Source organism: Triticum aestivum, chromosome 2A, assembly GCF_018294505.1.
Source record: "Triticum aestivum cultivar Chinese Spring chromosome 2A, IWGSC CS RefSeq v2.1, whole genome shotgun sequence".
NCBI classification, from domain to species: domain Eukaryota; kingdom Viridiplantae; phylum Streptophyta; class Magnoliopsida; order Poales; family Poaceae; genus Triticum; species Triticum aestivum.
In genome coordinates this window covers 43,806,008-43,812,692 of record NC_057797.1, presented here as the reverse complement: position 1 = coordinate 43,812,692, position 6,685 = coordinate 43,806,008, and positions in this window count along the sequence as shown.

Here is a 6,685-nt window from a genome sequence, read left to right as displayed (position 1 = left end):
GGCACGATACGCATGGTTCTCCACCTTGCGGTCTCCCGTGCTTGGCCGGTGCACCAGATGGATGTCTCCAACGCATTCCTCCATGGTCGCGTCGAGGAGCAGGTCTTCTGCCAGTAGCCCACCGGGTTTGTTGACCCGGCGCTTCTCGACCACGTGTGCCTGCTTTCACGGTCCTTGTACGGACTCAAGCAGGCTCCGCGCGCTTGGTACCAGCGCATCGTGGCGTTTCTCCACCAGCTTGGGTTCCGCTCTACCCGCTCGGACGCCTCGCTCTTCGTCTATCATCAGGGCTCTGACACGGCCTACTTGCTGCTCTATGTCGACGACATCATCCTAACGGCATGTACGGCTGGTCTCCTTAGTCAGCTCACGGCTCGTCTCCGCGTTGAGTTCGCCATCAAGGACTTGGGTCCTTTGCACTACTTCCTCGGTGTCGAGGTGGTGCGCCGTCCGGATGGCTTCTTCCTTCATCAGCGGAAGTACGCTCACGAGCTCCTCGAGCGCGCCGGCATGCTTAACTGCCAGCCCGCCGCTACTCTTGTTGATACGAAGGCCAAGCTTTCTGCCACGGATGGTTCTCCTGCTTCGCATGCTGCTTTCTATCGGTCTATCGTTGGTGCTCTCCAGTACCTCACTTTGACTTGACCGGAGATCCAGTATGTCGTGCAGCAGGTGTGTCACTACAGGAATCGGCTAATTTGCCGTCTGTGGGGGTCTTTGCCGTCAGCTTTTTTTCGTGCCTGACGGCAAAGACAACTTTTGCCGTCAGCTGTAGACGGCAAAGAATGACTGACGGCAAATGGTACTTTGCAGTCTGCCAAAAGAAACACAGACGGCAAAGACCTTAGTTTGCCGTCTGCCAATAAAAACACAGACGGCAAAAAATCTTTGCCGTGTATGTTTTTATCCACAGACAGCAAAGAATCTTTGTCGTCTCTTTTTTATTAGCAGACGGCAAACTGGACCTTTTGCCGTCTGTGTTTTTTGACAGACGGCAAAGAAGAAGCACAACACGCGGATTGATCTCCTGGATCGATGACATGGCAAAATCTCAGCCACACCAGCCCATAACGCACGACCCCATCCCACCACTACTGCCAGACGCATTTATCCACCCACGATGCACGCACCCCCACGTCGCACGCGCTCTCCTCCTTCTCGTTCTCCCTCCTCTCTCCTCGCTCGCTCTTCGTTCCAAGCAGCCGCACGGAGCCGGCCTCGGCCCTCCCCCATCGCCCTGAGCAGCCGCCGCCGGCCCCGGCCCTCCCTCGCCGCCCCGAGCAGCCGCAGGCGGCCGACAATGGCGTTGTCGGCCCCGGCCCTCCCTCGCCGCACCGAACAGCCGGAGGCGGCCGGCGTGGCGCCGCTGGCCCCGGCCATCCCTCGCCGTCCCGAGCAGCCGCATGAGGCCCGCCATGGCGCCGCCGTCCCCGGCCCTCCCTCGCCGCCCCGAGCAGTGGCAGGAGGCCCGCCATGGAACCGCCGGCCCCGGCCCTCCCTCGCCACCCCCGAGCATCCGCAGGCGGCCCACCATGGCGCTGCTGGCCCCGGCCCTCCCCCGAAGCCCGAGCAGCAGCATGCGGCCGGCCATGGCACTGCCGGCCCCGGCCCTCCCCCTTCGCGTTGTGCAGCCTCACGTGGCGGGCCCTGCTCCCCGGCGCCGCCGTCCTCGACCCCTTCCCCCCTTTGCTCCGGCCATCGTCGCCCCGAGCAGCTGCACGCCGCCGTCCCCGTCCCCCGGCGCCGCAACCTTTTCCATCTCCCTCCAAGAATGCAATTGCCCCGACCACCGCACTTAATTTGTGGCTGTTAGTAATTGTTATTAATTGCTAGGTGCATGTACCTGCAAAAATTTGATGCTCACTGCATATTCGTGTAGTTACATTGATGTTTCACGGGCTCCATTTTTTGTTTCTAATTTTTGTACATTGTGCCAGGAATTTATGTGTGAAAAGTGGGTCAGTTGTGCAAAACTACGGCTGTGATGGGTTTGCTAGCGCTGGTTCTTTAGTTTTTTTTAATCATGAAAAAGCAATTTGCCGTCTGTGATGATTCCGGATGATGGCAAATATGGAGTTTGGCTGACGGCATAGACCCTGTTCTTTGCCGTCTGTTATTTGTTTTACTGACGGCAAAATCTCTTTGCTGTTTGCCCGATAAAAATCTGACGGCAAAGTACTCTTTGCCGACTTTGGGTTTGCCGACTACGTTTGCCGTCTGCAGCTGACGGCAAAATCTTTGCCGTCTGTATTCCTGCCTTTGCCGTCTGTACTTGCCTGACGGCAAACTTATTGATTCCTGTAGTGTGTCTTCATATGCATGCTCCTCGAGACGTTCACTGGGTTGCTGTTAAGCGGATTCTCCGCTATATCCGTGGCACTATGAATCTTGGCATCACGTTTCATGCTTCCGCCGACACCGCCCTCACCGCCTACTCCGATGCAGACTGGGCGGGCTGCCCCGACACTCGTCGCTCCACTTCGGGCTATTGTGTCTATCTTGGACCTTCACTCATCTTGTGGTCGTCCAAGCGGCAGCCTACGGTCTCTCTTGAGGAGTTCCGGTCCAGTCTTTGTGTCAGCCGCGGTGCCGCTTCGACTGCGGGGGGGGGGGGGGGGGGGGGGGGTGTTGAGTATATGTGTTATGTGCATATTGTGTATTGGGCCCGCCTCCTAGTTCTTTGTATAATTGAGGTCCGTGGTCCACCGTTGTACATCATATATACGTGCCTATGCATGAAAGCAATACATTGTGCAATTCACATATTCTACACTCAAGGCACGCAGCCATCGTGCCCTGCGAGGACGGCGGTTTCTTGGTCGCTGATCTTTCCATGAATCGTGACCCTGGGCACTAGGACCTGCACATCTTCTCGTCGGAGATGAACGAGTGGAGCACCAAACACCTGCAGCTGAAGAAGCCAGCTCCCGGTTTCCTGGCAAGCCAAACCGACAAGGTGATCTCTATCGGAGGAAGCACATTAGGATGGGTCGACCTCTGGCGCGGCATTGTTGTCTGCGATGTGCTTGAGAAGGATCCAGTTCTCCGCTTCATCCCGCTGCCCAAGCCGATTCCCAAGGCCGATTACGACGTGCACCCGGAAAGCAATGCACGGTCAGTGCGGGACGTCGTCGGCTTCCCCAATGGTGTCATCAACTTCACCGAGATCGAGCATTGTTCCAAATGGTCCAAGTTTATCTCCATGAGGAGTTTCAAGACGATGGCCTATCTTGACTTCCTAGATACCATCCCTGATACCAAGCTCCTCGGGTATCATGAAGAGGACATTATGGAGGATGAAATTAAGTGTGCACCTGATGGCTGGAAGATCCGAACAGGTTTTAGGGGCATCTCTTGGGACTATTGGAAAAAAGGGCACGCTCTCTATGTCAATGACATCTCAGCCGAACCACGACTTGCTCTGCAGCTACTTCACCTGTGGGATAGTAATGCTGAGAAATGCAGAGTGAGAAACCTGAAGACTACACCAGGCTTTCCGACCTTCACCATTTATGGTCGTGCTGTTGTCTACCTCATGTGTGAAGTGGGTGCTAACAGAAACATATGGATGCTTGGTGTAGATCTTGGAAACAAGTCGCTGGAAGTCATCAAACCATATTGTGCCTCAAGACCCTATTATGACAATCCGACCTTCATGTCCTGTGCATTCTCCGAATATCTGAATACCGCTCCAATTCCAAGGCATGTTATTTTTGTTTTGCTCTGTTCTCTATTTTCTTAACATTCATACAAACTCAAAAATATTTCCCAAACTAATTATATGTTTCTTCACTTATTTTACCACATGGCACCTGACATTTTTCCTCTTAATTTGTTTAAGGCCATTTGATGAGGAAGTTGCAGCAGAGTCCGAATGAGGAAGTTGCAGCAGAGTCTGGTCAGAATGGCGTGCTGAATGATCAACTTTTATTGGGGGCCGGATATTGTTCCAAACAATGTGGTAGGCACAGTGTAATCATCTTGCTACAATTATAGACGTGTCCAAAACTTATATGTTTCATTCAACAAAGTTTTGTGTCAGCCTTTCTCCCAAAAGGGAAAAATATATCTAGAATTGGAGAATACAACCTCACAATTGCAAATTAGCGAGTGCAGTAAAGATGAGTGCAAAACCTAGCTGTGGCAGTGAGTAGGCTTACTAGCTGATGTTTTTAAAATTCGACTTGTGATTGATATTGTATGGGGGGCGATGATGGGAATCTTGGTTTATTTGGGTGAGTGGCTCGATCTTGTGTTAAACTTTTGAGTATTCACTAGTTTGGTGAAAGTTTCTTCCCCATTGTATTTTGTATTTGGAACAGTCAACTTTTGGGAGCCGAGCTTGTTTACTTTAACTAGTTGATGTGACACAAAGTTGTTGGGTGCTTGAGTTTCAGAATTCATATGTAGTATTGGGATAAATTTGCCGTTAGACAATGGGATCGGAACAAAAAGATTAAAGTAAAAATGTTTCCATTAATTTTTCTAGCATGTGGTATCGTTTTCAGTTGTTCCATGTTCCTCTCGTGATGAAACCACACTTGATCCATGCACATGATTTTAGTTTTATTTATTATATATACCTTGCGTTATTAATTTACCTTACGCGCGTTGCTTATGTATTCCTCGTGCCATCAAGTGAAATGTGTAAGCCGCCGCAGACGGTGCCCCCTCTTTGATGCCTCCAATGGCAGTGCAGCTTCCGTTGGCCCAACCCTTGGCTCCAAGGTGATTCTTGACGAATACCTTTGACGGATGTCCTCAACCATGGCCAACATCAGCACATGCAGCCATTTTCATCTCGTGCACATCACGAGCAGGTGGAATATCATGGTTGTCCGTCTGTTATCATATCATGGATGATGCTCCGGTTGCTCCCACATCACGATGCATGTTTTGTGGATGATTTCCGATTAACGTCGGCAGGCCATCGACCGTCCACCTAGACCCGTTAGCTTTGTTCAGTTAGCATGTTGTCTTTGTATATGTTCTTATTAGATTATTATGAGGAATCGTACCTGACCTTACCCCAATAATAGCCGGGGGACAAATGTGGTACTTTCAATTCGAACCATCACTGAGTCGAGGTCATGACAATGCAGCATTTTAGCAAGGGGATGAAGTGCAAGTAATGGTAATTAAAGTCTAAAGTCATGTATATAAATAGATATACATCCGTTACAATGACTAGAAATTAACTGTTATTTTGCACATACATAAAAGATAAATCATACATCATGCATCTGGCTATACATCAGACTCGCTGCGCGGGTAAATATAGAGTTAGAGATTTATGTGCACAACTGCACGTAGCCCATTGGAGCAATACTTATGCCCGCTGGTTATGTGTATTTAAGTAAGGGATAAGTATATTTTTCGTCCTCAAACTCTTCCGACCATCACTAATGCGCTTCGGCCGGCGTGGGGCAACCCGCGTGGTTTGCAGTTTAGATCAGCGGGCGTCAACGTGTTTATAGCTGAATTTGAGAATCAGAGGGATAGAGATCGGGTGTGGGGTGGTTCGCCATGGCATATCAGTAAGAACGCCGTGGTGCCGGCCGAGTTTGACGATTGTATGCGGCCTGATGAGGTCCAGTTCGATCGTCTGCAGATCTGGGCTAGGGTTATGGATTTACCCTATAACCTAAGGGATGAGGCGTGGTGGATGCCGATTGCTAAGCAGATGGATAAAAGCACCCAGTTTGTCAAGTTTGATCGTAATGGTGGTTTTCTGCGAGCAAGGATATCAATTGAGGTTGACAAGCCTTTGAGAAGGTGGATTTTGATCGATTCTGCCAGGAGAAAGAAGACGGACTTGTATGACATTCAATATGAACAGTTGCCCTACTTTTGTTTCTCCTATGATAGATTAGGGCATTCAGAGCTCTATTGTGCTACTCCAGGCTCACGCGATGACAAGGGTGAGCTTCCGTTTGGCTCTAAACTCCGTGCGTCGGATGATGTAAAGAAGACGCCGGCCAGCGACAATTCCTCCAGGGAACCAAAGTCTCACAGCAAGCCAACCACAAAGAACTCTAGTACTAACAAGGAACCTGGGCAGGAAGTGACATCTCCTATGAAGAATAAGCAGCCACCGAAGCGTAAAGAAGCTCTTCATCAAGTTTACAAACCCGTGGCTAAACCCCTGTTGCTTACAGATGGAAGTTTGGTTGATCCAGTTGGGGACGCGGGTGCAAGCATCAAGGACCCAACCACAGCTGGCAACGATACAGAGGGAGATGTTTTTGCTCGTGAACCCAAGAAGAAAAAGCCCACACCAGATAACTCGGCAGAGACCGCGTCGCGGTCCTGCCAGTCATAATGAGTGTTTTAAGCTGGAACTGCCGGGGGCTTGGGAACCCCGAGGCAGTTCGGGAGCTTCGCAGTATCGTGAAGCTTGAAGGCCCCTCCCTTCTCTTTGTAATGGAAACTAAAATCAAAGCAAAAAGAGTTGAGGATCTGAAGTTTACGCTTGGTTTTGTAGGCAGTTTTGTAGTTGACAGTGTTGGCCTTAGTGGCGGCATAGGTCTTTTTTGGTCCAGAGATGTGACCGTTGATTTGAAAAATTTCAGTAAGAACCATATTGATGTATTGGTTCATGGTAATAATCAGAACGCTTATGTTTGGCGTTTTACGGGTTTTTACGGAGCACCGCGAGCGGAAGAGAGACACCACAGTTGGCGGT